The sequence below is a fragment of the Bombyx mori genome, chromosome 4 (genome assembly GCF_030269925.1).
Source record: "Bombyx mori chromosome 4, ASM3026992v2".
Taxonomy (NCBI): domain Eukaryota; kingdom Metazoa; phylum Arthropoda; class Insecta; order Lepidoptera; family Bombycidae; genus Bombyx; species Bombyx mori.
This window is the reverse complement of record NC_085110.1, coordinates 6,974,575-6,989,469: the sequence shown is the minus strand read 5'-3', so window position 1 is coordinate 6,989,469 and position 14,895 is coordinate 6,974,575. Positions and strand designations below refer to the sequence as shown.

The window sequence follows — 14,895 nt, the reverse complement described above, 5'->3', positions numbered from 1 at the left end:
AAAGCGCTTTTCACAATGATATCTTGCGATCATCCAAAAAGCTAGTCAACATTGTGAAATTCCTCAGAGTTGTATACTATAGTAGCTTTGACAGTAATATGTATATACTATTATAGTACATGGTTGATCGTCTCCTAATTGAACCAATTCGAGACGGTTAATGATGCAATTAGTAGGCAAATATCCGGCAATTAATATACCTACGCATTGATAACTAAAATATTCAGGTAGATAGATACATGGGTGAGTACAGTGCAGTGTATTATCTAGACACACGGATCGGTACACCGCAATAACCTCGAAACCATGTTAACACGCTTAGCACAGATTTGTCGGTGAATTGTTCAACTGGACGATCCGACAAAGTTATTGACCGAAGGACCATCACCGTTACTAATATTCTCTAATTGATGCAGTTCGTTTGCTACCCTAAGTACTTGGTTACATGTGTTTGATATGTATTTGAATTTTTAAAGTCTAGGAATCTAAGTAGTCGTCGTGGCCTAATGGATAAGACGTCTGGTGCATACCTAAGTGTTGAGGCGATGCACCGATGTTTGAATCTCAGGCGGGTACCAATTTTTCTAATGAAATACGTACTCAAAAATTTTTCACGATTGACTTCCGCGGTGAACGAATAACATCGTGTAATAAAAATCAAACCCGCAAAATTATAATTTGTTTAATTACTGGACGTCTTGTGAGTCCGCACGGGTAGGTACCACCACCCTGCCTATTTCTGCCGTGAAGCAGTAATGCGTTTCGGTTTGAAGGGTGGGGCAGCCGTTGTAACATTAGTTGAGACCTTAGAACTTATATCTTAAGCTGGGTGGCGCATTTACGTTGTAGATGTCTATGGGCTCCAGTAACCCCTTAACACCAGGTGGGCTGTGAGCTCGTCCATCCACCTCAGCAAAAAATATAATATAATAATATATAATCATAATAATAATATAAATAAACTTATTCTAAATCGAAACTATTTTGAAGACGTTGTCCGTATATATGTACTTTAGCTCGATATGTGGCTTCGGTGTGGTCCTTCGGTAGACTCCTGTAATAATATTTGCATACAAAGACTATCCCGCCAGTGCTTTGCTCTTTGTACGCAAATTTGTAAATTTTCCAGCAACTGCTACTGCTTTGAACATCAAGGCAGGAACTTTTCATGAAAACTACATAAAAGTAAACAAGTTATCACACTTAGTTCGTTGACCTTGCATAATGCTTGCAAAGGCATTTTATAAATCATTTCTTCTTTTAATTGCTTCATTGATGTATTATATAAGATAATAAGTCTTTCCACTTAAATAATTTTAAACGTTCCCTACTTGGAGGCAGGTCGGGTTTTGCCGTCGCATGGCTTTTCCATACCTTCCATCCCAAAATTAATTCTAAATAATCATTACCCGTCACAAGAGTAGCATAGACATTATTCACATGAATAATGTATGTAACTCGATATGAAATATCAAGGTAACTAGCAACTGTCATATTACAGTGTCTACGTAATCTGCTAATAACTGAACAACGGGCTGCTAAATCTATGATAATATTCGCGTAAAGCGCAAATTTTTTTTTTTATTGCCCTTGTAGGCAGACGAGCATACGGCCCACCTGATGGTGAGTGGTTACCGTCGCCCATGGACTTCAGCAATGCCAGGGACAGAGCCAAGCCGCTGCCTACAGATTAGTCTAGATGCCTAATAGTGTCTATTAGTCCAGATAACGCTCATCCAACTTAATTCATTTCTAAATCGCGCCATACAACAGAACACATCCAGGTAAGAGATTAATTGCAGCAACTTTCGCTGACCGAAACGTGTGGGTCCACGTGGGAGTGCGAGGGAGAAAGCCTGTATCCACGGAAGCGGAACAAAACGGATTAAATTGCAAGTACGCTGATGTATTTATAGCTGGACCGGAGACAAACGAGCGTGCGCGTGATGGACCTGCCTCGTTATGGGAATTAATCGAAGTTGCAGCGAACACCGCACCTGCATCGTCTAACTGAAATATGCTTCCCGCTCCAAGTATACTTAATCATTGACCTTATTCTAACTAAATTCCGAACTAGGAGTAGACTTATAATATTTCGGAACGGTGCTATATTATAGTTTTATGTTTTACTTTGTAAATAAAGGTCACAAACAAAAAAAGACAATGAAAATTATCAACAGTATATTTTATAGTATAAATTCAATGAACTTAAATTTCGCTTATCTCCAACAAGATCGAAGTCAATTTGCTTTATATTTCTATGTTCCATATTTATTTGCATAGTTACAGTAGCATCGTAATATTTTTAGAAAAATATTTGCTCGTATGAGAAGAACGAAGTGCACGTAGCAGTAAACATTTGAAAAACAAAAATAGTACGTGTTTTAATTTTAACTTTCCATTTGATTCGAATGCATTGGATTGTCCAATATGATTACATACTTCGACCGGCAAGCACCTGAGGTCCACTCGGGCCGCCTACACGCTAAATAACCGCGAAATCGAATTATTGCCCGCCCACGACCATTCAATACAACACGCACTTGGATTGCCATTTAGATCGGTTAACCAAATGTAGTTGAGCCACTGAATCGGTAATTGAGCTTTTTCGACATACGTTTAGAGCTTTTTAACGGATTGCGTATACAATAAAAACGTAAAAAAAACTGACTGATGCGACATTTTCTGTCATAAATAAATGTAACGCATGTCTTCGTGATGAAGGAACACCTTGTGATAAAATGAAAGCCCTAATATAAATTTTGCATGATTATTACTAGCCTAGAGAGTGATGGGGCCCCGCAAGGCTAACCCTTCTGCCGTAAAGCAGTCATGTTTGTGGTTGCTTTAAGGCTAGGGTAGAACAGAGAACCGCTATTCCCAAGCAAGTTTTAAGGTGAAATTTACATCCGGAGTGAAGTGATGTATCTATGAACCCCGATCACAGCCTAATACTCCTTCGTGCGTCGTATTCCTCAGTTCTGAGGGTCGTGACCTTTACTGAGCACTTTTGTTAGGACTATGTTCCTCCATTCACTTCTGTCCTCCGCGCAGTGGATAGCGACATCGAGGCTGGATTCCAAAGTCGTCTTAATCTGATCGGAGCCTAATACTAAGCGGTATTAATACTAATACTAAGCAAGAAAAAAATCACAAACGTTTCTTGAGCTATACTGTGTCCAGGATAAACTGTTCCTAGTTTCTAACACATCATGACGCAGGTTTCTAAATAGCGTTTCTAATAATTTTGAAGTCGTCGTGGCCTAAAGGATAAGACGTCCGGTGCATTCGTATGAAGCGATGCACCGGTGTTCGAATCCCGCAGGCGGGTACCAATTTTTCTAATGAAAGACGTACTTAACAAATATTCGTGATTTACTTCCACGGTGAAGGAATAACATTGTGTAATAAAAATCAAACACGCAAAATTATAATTTGCGTAATCACTGGTGGTGGGACCTCTTGGGAGTCCGCACGGGTAGGTGCCACCACCCCGCCTATTTCCGCCGTGAAGCAGTAATGCGTTTCGGTTCGAAGGGTGGGGTAGCCGTTGTAACTATATTGAGACCTTAGAACTTATATCTCGAGGTGGATGGCGCATTTACGTTGTAGATGTCTATGGGCTCCAGTAACCACTTAACATCAGGTGGGCTGTGAGCTCGTCCATCCATCTAAGCAATAAAAAAAAAAGCTAGCGACACTTAAAGTTAAGTTCGATGTCAAAGCAGGCTCCAGGCTCGCGACTAAGGTGTCCCACAACTTCACTGCTATTGCTAAAATTTGTCACAATTCGATCTCTTCCAGCTCAAGTTTTTAACTCTAAATTACTTATTTTGAATTTGAACACCTTGTAATATTGATTATGTATTTTTATATAATTTAAAGTGACCCACCTGTGCGTGGCCTACTTTTTAACGACTTAATATATATCGTAAGATAATATTAAGAAAATATGGTTTTATAACAAAAGTGAATAAGTATGTTGTATAATATTCTTTACTTGAACGAAGCGGAACAGCGATTATTAGTTTTAATGCAAATATAATTTCAACTGAAAGGCGAGCAAAGTTCCATGTCTAAATTAACATAATTTGAAATTCAAAACCGTATGAAATACTTCATTGCGGAGAGCACGCCACTGAAAAGAGGCATATTTAATTCTTTTAGGAGCACTTAGTGAGGAACGAGTAGCGAAAAAATCCTTTAGGAATATCAAGCACGTTTCGACTTGACTTTAGAAAAAAAAAAAAGGAAAAAGTGAGGGCAAAAATAATAAATAGCGGTATAATGGCGATCTTCACGCGAAAGATTAGCTACAAAAGCCAGAGGCTTACCAGTATTTATAAGGAGTGTTAGCGGCACGCCACAGGGCGGATCTTGAAATGTTTCTCCCTCACAAAAGAAATTTTCTTATTAGACTTTTATTAAAATATTCCCATAAGACTAGCCTTTATATAAACATAATAAACATACAGTATACCAATTAATTTTCATTCGGAGTCGTACTAAATAGCCACACGCTTCATTAGTCAGGGGCCAATAGTTAGTGTAGGTAACATTCAATTTGGTCTACCAGTAGTTACTTTTGGTTTGTGGTAGCATCCGCGAACATTTAGACGGGATAACTGGTCGGTCCCAGAGCGGACTTCTGCTGCCACAACTTCGCCATAACTCGTTTACTCTGGGCCACCTAATTTGCTTTCCGACTACGTACACCAGTCAACTTGTCAGTATAATTTATAGCGTCTTTGCGCAAAGTCGTAAATTCTTTTCACTTACATAAATTGTGATAATGTATTGTATTAAACAATCATTTTAAATACGCTTATCAAATCACATGTTACAACAATGTTAATAATACGTCTAATATCCAAAAAATTAAAAGTTTTTTATGACTATTATTATTATCTTGAGATGATTCTGTCATTATAGTTTGGTTACTATTTTTAAATCACAAACGCAAAACCTTGTGAAAACAAATCTGCTTTATATCTGGAAATCAACAAATTATATTCATACAAATAAAGTATTAAATCTCTTAGAGGGCGGTATCCGGATAGGTAATGAATACAAAGTGCGGGCCTCGTGGTTAGCACTGTTGTAAATTAAGGAGGGCGAGGTGCTTCTCCGCGAATTGGAAACCACTGCCTCGCGAAGGCAATACCGACTCCCCGGCGAATCGTTGCGGATAAACCCTTGATTACCTCAAGAAGATCCAACAAACATATTTTGCAAATACAGACTACAGATGTATTGATATTTCATTTTACCGGTAAATCTACAGAGCAACGTCATGTCACTGTTAGCTTAAGCTCACAACATTCTTTGTGAAAGAAAATATATATTTATATTAATTTAAAAGTGAAAGTTTTTACTTTTGTTAATGCTAACGTCTAAACGAATTTGGTGGATTAAGACATAGGATTATTTCTTGACCGAGCAACACCGGGTGAATCTGATGTATTGTAATACTATGTCTGATTTGAATCGATTGGTTGTTTGAGGACTCGAAAGTGACAAAAGAAAGTTTTTATCGCGTGAAATGTTAACATGTTTTATTATTTCTGAATTATAAATGTAACGCGGGTTAAACCGTGAGGCACGTCTAGTATCGTAATCACGTAAATTAAATCAAGAGCTAGATTTAAATGGTCAAATGCAAATACATAGTTGACATGCAACGTCCAATTTGCAATTATGTTTGCGGAAACATTCGAATCGATAGAGGTCATCGGCACAATAAGCATCATCCATGAGGTCGAACCCTCAGCAGGGTGTTTGCCACACATTATGACCCCTTCGTCCTCACCCTGCACTCAAGATTCCAGGAAAACATTGCAATGCCGTTTATTCTTTATTTTTACCTGGAGCCGGTTCGTAATTACGTATTGTTTTTATTTCAACTCTAACAATTGGGTTAAGAAATGGAATTGCGTCATGAAAAATTGCTTCGGAAGTAATAGAAGCATCTGAATAACAATTGAAATGCTAACGAAAAAGAGGTGTTTTAATTTAAAATGACAATCATTGTTTGCACGAAGTCCGTTTAAAAAAAAAACAATAAATCAAATTTTTTATTTGAAATAATGGCCAAATGAAATTGGTCATCTAAAAATTCGGTTAAATTTATGAAGAAAAGACGAGCCCGCTTAGCTATTTTTCCGTCGTCTTAGTAGAACATGCTCGTTTATTTTAGTTGAAATAAACGAATTTAACAAATCAGTTCAATCATTTACTCCAAAAATTTTTTGAATCAATGATATCCGTTATATCCGTCTATCTCATCATAGACATGAACGAAACTGATGGCCGTGAGCAGCTCATATTTCCAGAAAAGAACTTGAGATGTTTATCTTGAAACATTGCACGCTCAGATGTCTACATTGGCTGTGATACCACCCAGGATAGGAACTTGAAAATGAAACTTCTTTTCCAATTTTCTCTGAATGGCCATTACGATGAGAAATGTAAAGTAGATTCCCGGACGAAGTCGATATATGTGTTCGAAAAGAATGAAATTTCAAACTGAACTGGCTATGCACGCCATTGAAATTCTTTCAGGCGTCGAATTGACTTCAGGATGCACAGTTTCTGAAATTATCTGCGTGTATCAAGTCATTTCTATTCTAAAATTCCTATGACAACCGTACATAAGATTAAGATTCTCTTAAACCACTCGCGATTCCAGAGAAAATTTTAGCGACCCTTGTTACGGTGCATCCAATAAGTATATGAGATTAAAAATAGTAATCGAAAAACATTTCGTCATATAATAAAATGATGGACGTAAAGTAAGTAGCCTTATAAACTAAGCCCCGGTACGTTGTCTAGTAATGATAGGTAGGTAATCGGTAGGTATGATAGATAAATTGCGTCAACATATTATTATTGATTTATCTCATTCGTCGCTTATGATACAGCAACATAGTTCTTTGTTTTTTTTTATTGCTCTTGTAGGCAGACGAGCATACGGACCACCTGATGGTGAGTGGTTACCGTCGCCCATGGACCTCAGCAATGCCAAGCCACTACCTTTTTTTTATTATTGCTTAGATGGTAGGACGAGCTCACAGCCCACCTGGTGTTTAGTTACTGGAGCCCATAGACATCTACAAAGTAAATGCGCCACCCACCTTAAACCTACCTACCGATAATCTCAAGCTTTAGTAGTTTTATCATATTTAAATACGGTCTAACATAATATGATCGTCAACAGGTTACTTGAGTTGAGACGAAAGTCTGTAATTTCGCGGGGGCAGACCAAGTTGTAGACGGGACCCTCGGTTATTTGCGAGCCCACAAGTAACTTTAAACTGTTCAGACTAATATATAACATACCTCAGGGTTGTAGGCTTAACTGTTCCGGCGTTCCACCTGCACCCTCTACTATATCACGACTAAAGGTATCTACAATCAAAATCAGTGCTTAACTATAAGGATATAAAAATCACTTTAGGTATCGTTTATTATACAAAGGTTTATTATAAGCTGTATACAAAAAAGTGATTTGAAATTTTTGGAATGTTTCATTTATAGCATGAAAAGTAATAAGTACAAAACACCGATTTTGCCATTGAGACTCGACATGTCTCAAGATAGAGGGTATTGAAAAAAATAATGTTACCGAATTTTTTACCACATACCTATCTAATCATACACACTTGGATCAATACTAGACCAACAAAGTGATAATATTTTTGCTTCAAACTCTAAGGGAGGACGACAGATTCGACTTAAATGAATACACGGCTTTGATTGAACCCATGATGAACCCATGACTAGGTTCATTAAATTGAATAAAAATAGTTTATTTGAGAAATCATACAAAATTAATAAGCGAGGAATGAATCAAAAGAAAAAAAAGAGTAAACTCAAATATCTCACTGATAAACGAATTGTATGGAACGTTTACATTTAATTGTGTTTTCCTACAGACCACTGACCTCGTCCATATATGTACTTCTCTATTTAAGTACATCATATGCAAATTCACGAGATGTAATATATATTTTTTTCCCTACCTACGCTGATAGCCTTGAGGGGCTATTTCAGCTTCACCCTTACATGTAGGTGAGCTCACGGGGCTGAAACCGGAAGTGTTGCTAACACTGGCCCTAGCAAGAGCAGTGCTTCGCAGAATCTACCACCGGATCGGAAACGCGACCCAGTGAGAAGATCCAGCGAGAAACTCAGTGGGATGTGTCTATGGGTTAATTCGCTCGTCGAGCCCTTCGTCGTAAGCAATGGATTCGACGAGGACCGTGACCGGATAAAATATGATTATGTCAATTAACTATTGAGTTCTATATTAAAGATTTTAGTATGCGACCTTAATTCCATCTACACTCTGTATAGATGCAAAATATTACTCAAGTTAGGTAAGCAAACAATTTTTCAAATGCGCTATACGTATGTACGGTAGATGTTGTCGCGAATACCTCTCCTGTGTAATATTGGGAAAAACTTGTGGGGCGTCGGATAGTTGTGGGGGTCAAGTTAATGATATCGCCGCCATTTGCGGACGAGTCCTCGCTCTGAATAGCGCTCGGGCACGTTAATGGGCTCAGCTACGGCGCTCTGAATATTTTAAAGGACATTCGCCGAAATTACTACAAAAATAATGTCGCTTTGCTTGTACCGAATTACCCGAGAAACGGTTTAGACCGGCAATAAATATGCACGGAATCCTCTTCCTATTGCTTCTTGGAGATTGCTTTTTCCGGATTACACAGATTTCAGTGCAAGTGCAAAAAAAATCGGCCATTGCGTTAATTTGTCTTTAAAATAAATAAATATACTTTATACGCTGTGTTTAGGTATTGCCTTATTACAAAGTAGCGTCTACCAGAATTATTCATTTCTCATATTGAACGAGCACTTGTTGTATACGCTGTGTAGTCACAGTCAGCTTCACGTCTACTGACGGCTACACCGAATACTGAAGGGTTTTAAATAATATATGAGATTCAGTGATACGAACCGACGGATACGGCCATATCGCGGCAGCCGACTGAATATTGGCCGCGCTCAACCCGCGCATTCGCCCGCGCTCGCGCTGTTCTGCAGACAGCAAACCTACGTGCCCCGCATAATGCACTGCCCTCTGCAAAATTCACAGCTACGAACTCCCGAGCCAAGATAAATTACTAACTCTATCTTTTTTACTTTAATTCGTGAAAACTGCTATACAACTTCTTGTTGGCAGTCGAATAGGTGTATTATTTATATATATATATATGTATGTATTTTATTTATTTATCGCATAGATGGGTGGACGATCTCACAGCTCACGTGGTGTTAAGCGGTTACCGGAACCCATAGACATATACCTAAATTTCGCTACCCACCCTGAGATATGAGTTCTAAGGCCTCAGCATAGTTAAAACGGCTGCTCCACCCTTCAAACCGAAACGCATTACTGCTTCACGGCAGAAATAGGCAGGGTGGTGATACCTACCCGTGCGGACTCACAAGAGGTCCTACCACCAGTAATTACGCAAATTATAATTTTAAGGGTGTGATTTTTATTACACGACGTATTAAGTTCTAACATGTGAATTCATTGGTTAGATTAAAAAATATGATGCACGGAGCCTTAATTGTATTAATTTACTGGTAATAAACTAAGTATAAATATAAACAATACAAATTAAAAATTTCACGTAATTTAGCCGATATGAAGAGCCCGTTGAGTTTCTTGTTGAATTTTATTAACGGGTCCTGAGTCCTGATTTCGAACCGGGAGGAGATGAATTCACGAAGCAGCTATCTCGAGCTGTCAGATTCCTTTAGAATCGCTCAAGCAACTATTAGTAAATCCCAACTCTCTTCCTGGTGTCCTGACAAATCTGGATAGGTATTCGAGCCAGGACCTATACTTTCACACCTTAGAAATATAACAACTAAAACCAAAAACCCAAAATATTGAATTAAGTTTTAGGATTCCCTGTGCTATTGGAACCCAATACCGATATAAATATCTTCTTATATACGTTGAAACGTATACATATATATAGATAATAAACACCCAGACAAAAAGCAAGCAAACCAGTTCATCACATGAATGTTTGCCCGATGTGGGAATTCACCCAGTGACTCTCGGCGCAATAGTTAAGGGCGCTAAGTACTGCACCACAAAGTCGAGATTGTATGCATATTTTTCTGTGCATTGATCAACCTTTTAATGAATAACCTACCTAAACGCTCTGTGGCTGGTATACCTACAGCTAATTAACAGTCGCGTACTGTTAATAGATTATATAAAACTATCGATCCATAATTATTCGGCTCATTAATTTTAATTTAGTTGCATTCGAAAGAACGCTGCCCACCCGATGGCCAATGGTTAATAGTTAATGCCACCCGTAGACAGCACTAATGCCAGGAATATTCATTCCTAGGACGCTACTTATCCTAAAGTATTCCTTGAACCTTGAGGAGGGGCATGGCAAGCGCTGAATGAAAATCAACACGCAAGCATAGCTCGTGAGTTCAGTACCCAAAAAAAGAATCAATTAAATTCATCAGGACATACATCCTTAATACGAACAAATGAACGATTTGAATGATTTTTGCAAATATTTTTGATTATAGTATTTCTAGGAAAACTTTAACAAAACGATTTGTTCTGAAATTTAAATAAGTGCATAAGCTTAGACCGCCTCATGCGTCCTATAAATACGTATACATTTTACAAACAAATTCTTAGAAACAACAAATCAGCTTGTTGTAAAACGATTTCTCAGTTTCGTGGCTCAAAAGTAAAACAATCCGATACGAATAGAAGTAAGAAATGAAACAAAAAAAAACAACACTGCTCACGTTTTTTTTCTTGAATAGAATCTTCAATAGATTCGTCAACGATTTTAAAAGAACACATAGATATAATTTCTGTAGTTTTCAATTGTATTCCGGGATCTTTGTCCCTGTTATTGTAATAGGAAGTCTCGCTATGTTTGATACACGGCTAAGTAAACAAACTTGGCATTTATAAGCAAGCGACACTCTTAGTTTTTCCGTTCAGAGATGTCATTGTACAAAGAGACGAAAACAATAAGCAATTGATTTGATGAATCCTCGCGTTGTTTTATAAAAGACTTTCTTAAAATGAGAACACAAGATTATTGTTGCCCCAAATATGCTTATGAATTACGTTTTACTGACTAAGATAGAACTCGCGAATTCGCAATGGATGTTACAAGCAGAGGATTGGTCATTACGGTGAGCCATGAGAAAGACTTATGTTACATATATGCAGAACTGCATATTATAATAATGTAGACCGATGATAATAATGATGATGATGATGACTGTGATAGCAGATTATAAAAAATAGGCGGTAATATCTTTAGAAAGCCATTTTTGGGTGTGAAATATCACTGAATTTTTATTGAAGCTAAGAAGTGAAATTCTGAGAAGTCCTGTTGAATACTTCGAATAAAATAGAAGTATTATACTAGAAAGATAAGTAGCCTCAATTCGTAATCCGAAGCTATTATAGAGGCCACCTGAGACGTCTAGGACCTACATTACGAATGTGCATACAATCTCAAACTTTACTAACTTGACTTAGAGATCAATCCTATTTAATACATGTATCTTAGTTAATTTCTACTTTATTATCGTCGGTTGGTCATACTCTATATAATCTTAAATATAAGTAATAAATGTTAGTTCAGCCGTCATCACACCTCATAGAACAAGATCGATTGACGATAATCATGATCTCACGGATTTTTTTGATGCTACCTATCTGAGTATGCCAATGGTTAGAGCAGAAAGAGGTAGAGGGTCGATCTCGAATTAATAACCCGACTTACTTACCACATTCCCAATCGTAATAATGTGTTGTGATGCTACCATGCTATTGGACTTCGTATTATTGTGTAGATATTTTATGACTAGTGACTAGATATTCGGGGAAAGAATCTGGTTTTTCTGAAGTACGAAAATGCCGTTTAATAATTAAAGAAAATCAAACATCTTCTCGAGATAAATCTGTTTCGTAGACGATTTTACCCTCATCAGATATATATTTCCGCCATCTCAAAGAAAGAAAATTTAAAGATATTCGGTATTCTGAGGACCTAGACTCCACAGAGTCTGTGACGGGCTTGGATATGTGTTAGGCTTGTAGATTGCATTTGCTATTTATATATAACTTTTGTTTCATGTTTTAACCTCTTAAATTTGATAGAATATTTTTCATTTTGCTTGTTCATATTCTATACATAGTTCATTGCGTTCGATCATTGCGTTCGAAATTCCATGACGACTATAATCCAACAATAAAATGCCAAATTAAAGTAAAAGTCTATCTACACTAACCTTTCTCTTCTTTAGGCCACTCTACTACTGGAAATTGATCGTCCGTAATGGAAATTTAACCTCTTTTCTCCCCATTTAAAATAACTGTTATACCTACGCCAACAATCTTCCTTAATCCCCTTACGTTCCTTAGCCAGAACTTTTGCATAAAAGCTGCGTCATCTACACATGTCTAGTGTATTTTATTTTCTATAACTATAACATATAAGGTAAATGCACTCCATTCTACATATTTTGCTTGACGTTTCACAAAAAAAGAAATAATAGTCCATTCAACTTAATTTTTCGTAATTGGAAATCGTAATTTTGCGAGACCATACGGCGTCATGCTCTAGCCTGTTTCTGGCCTGAAGCAATCATGCGTTCTAGTTAGGAAAGTCGTACTAACGCCATTGAGACATAATTCATGTATCAACGTGATCGGTATGAACAGGTTGCGGGGTCTATAAGTTTCCGTCCTAGATTTAAAGGTACAGATAGGGTACTATCTTACATTATGGTTCCAGTAATTCATTAACATTAATGATATTGGATAATAGCTTAATGATAATATTTAAAAATATTAATTAACCTATGAGGTAACAACTGTAAATTAGTTGAACTATGTAATCAGATTCAGGTGAGATAAGTTTTGTATTCGTGATCCAAATGGAAATACATAATTTTAAAATAAGTACATTACATACAATAGAATACAATACATCACATACATCATTGTTGTTTTGGTAAAAATTATATTTAATTACTTCAATTATGTATGTAGCTATGATAGTAAATTTTATAAATAATCATTGATTTTCATCATTATTTTCACATTTTACATTTTAATGTAATCAATATTTACTCTAAATATTAATGAAACCGATCTGCGTGCTTACTGCCAAATAGCGCAACAATCTTTGTCTGGGCGCTAGCTTCTTATTAACGTGCATAAATATCGGTCCCCTCAGCCTCCCGCACTCTCGCCCAATTTATCCACACCGAAGGTAACAAACAAATCAACCTGTGCTAAACTCGCCTAATTTGCATCGCATAATTAAGTTTTATATCAAGCTTTTTTTGGAACTCAGTTCAAAGACTGTTTGCTCGAAATTGGAGTTTAAATAAAAATAAGAATGTACAGATATAATGTTTAGAGGTATGTTTTAAAATTTCTATTGCTCTCCCAAAAAAATTTTTTATTGACCCTGTAGGCAGGCGAGCATATGGCCCACCTGATGGTGAGTGGTTACCGTCGCCCATGGACTTCAGAAATGCCAGAGGCAGAGCCAAGCTGCCGCCTACAGTTAAGTACTCTCCACAAGTCTCGTTTGAGAAGGACATGTCATAGCGCTCGAAAAACACCGTGGAGGGGAGCTCATTCCAAAGCCGGATGGTACGTGGCAAAAAAGATCTCTGGAAACGAACTGGGTATAACCGCAGTGGCTCCAGGTAGTATGGCTGAACTCTACTCCGGTGGCGGGCGGTGATATGGTAAAGACGAGATGATGAAATCATCTCAAACAATTCCTCAGAGCACTCCCCATGGAAAATACGGTACAAAATACAGAGAGAAGTGAGTCCCTCCGCAGACTTAGAGGTTCCAAACGATCCGTGAGAATGGGATTACCGACAATCCGAAGGGCCGTCTTCTGTATGGAGCCAAACAGAAGTAGCTGTTATTTGGAAGCCCCGGCCCAGAGGTGGGAGCAGTACTCCACGCGAGGCCGGACTTGTGCTTTATAAAGCAAAAGTCTTTGTCCAGGCGTGAAGTTCCACTTCGCTCTGTTGAGGACTCCCAGCATTTTGAACGCCAACTTGGCTTTGCCCTCCAAATGACTCCGAAATTGGACATCGTTGGAAATGTCAATCCCAAGTATCCCGATACTTGTGGGAGGTCGCAGAGATACTCCTTGGAATTGCGGCACCATGACAAAGGGGTCCTTCTTCGCAGTGAACGCGCAAACTTGTGTCAACTGGTTAAATTGAACCAAGTTCAATTCACCCTACTCGGAGACTCGCCCCAGAGAGTTCTCTACTTCAGTTTTGATCGTCTCTCTTGCACCATGCTCCGAGAGGAACTCTTATGGCTGACATATCGCGCATCCCCCGTGCTGTCGTCCGCCTAGCAATGCATTACATCAATAGACAGCATGTGAAATTTAATTTTATTCTTCAGATATTATTTGCTACGATTAGTAAAGATTTTTAAGCTTTCCTATATTCTCAATTTGAGCTCTACATTTCACAAATATTTCATTCTATGTATATTCTGTGCACTAATTAACTAGTTGATAATAAGTAGGTACATAGCCTAATTTCTTCAGGGATTAATTGTTTTATTTTCAACATAAAAAAATTATGTAGTTGTTCACGACGATTTCTTTTTTTTTTCTGTAACATGTAAATTTTCCAACAAAAACAAATAGATTACAATCATTTTATTGTATATCGGAAAGCTCCAGCGCGCTAAATTTGAATTCATGTTACGAAGAGGCTACATAAACCAATTACTGAATAAAACCAATGGCGGGCGTGTACTAGCAGCGCGGGGAATCGATAATTTACACTATGCCCACAAGAGGGCAG

At 37.7% G+C, this 14,895-nt stretch overlaps 1 protein-coding gene across 8 annotated transcripts in view; it reads left to right on the top strand.

The window, feature by feature from the left end:
- LOC101735337 (protein muscleblind) overlaps nt 1–14,895 on the top strand; it is a 276,923-nt gene that overhangs the window by 138,392 nt on the left and 123,636 nt on the right. The gene's annotated exons all lie outside the window — the stretch shown is intronic.